The following is an 870-nucleotide window of genomic DNA, read 5'->3' as shown; positions in this document are numbered from 1 at the left end:
ATATATATATATATATATATACACACGCACACATAGAAATGTGTGCGTGTAGTCTAGTGCTTAGGATATTGAACTTTGGGCTCACGATTATATGGACGTGTGTTCGAACCTTGAAGAGGCATTTTACTCTGAACTTGAACAAAGCAATTCATTTTACGCTCTTCCAGTCTACTCAGCTGTAAATGCGTACCACTCTATTGTTGCAGCTTTCTTTCTTTCTTTCTTTCTTCCTCTTCGTTTCTCTTCTTCTCGCTGTCACAACCTCGATGTTTCAGTGCACCACGACTGGAAGAGCTGAGATAGCTTTACTTACAACTACATAAACATCTAAGGCAGTTAGCGTTGCCACAGCAGAAACCATCAGGTCATTCTCGGTCGTGTGTGATGACTAAGGAAAGCTTTAGAGGGAGAAACAACGTAAGGTGACACAGAAAAGTTGCTCATACACACATACACACCCATACACAGGTAGTCTCCCCTAGAAGACAGTTGTTACAAAGGAGATAATCATTCGTTCATAATATTTGTAGGGATCAGAAATTTGAATATATGTGTGTTTTTGTGAATATACGTATGTATCAATATGTGAATAGCATTCTGTGAAAGTGCAGCTAATTCTTTACAGTTTATGCTTGATTGCACATTTACCTAATCATGTGACTGAATAATTGTAATTCTAACATTTATACAGCATGAATCTATGAGTGCCTTTTGAATAACAGTAAGTGATAGTTATAGATATGTACATGTAGGTTGTCTTATAAAGGAAAGCGTATGTTATGCTTGAAATTTGAAGGAAGGTTCGTATATAAATGTATTACATTTATAAGTGAATACATACACACGCATATATATATATATATATATATA

Source organism: Octopus bimaculoides, chromosome 22 (assembly GCF_001194135.2).
Source record: "Octopus bimaculoides isolate UCB-OBI-ISO-001 chromosome 22, ASM119413v2, whole genome shotgun sequence".
Lineage (NCBI taxonomy): Eukaryota > Metazoa > Mollusca > Cephalopoda > Octopoda > Octopodidae > Octopus > Octopus bimaculoides.
The sequence above is the reverse complement of the archived record's forward strand: the minus strand, read 5'-3'. Positions refer to the sequence as shown.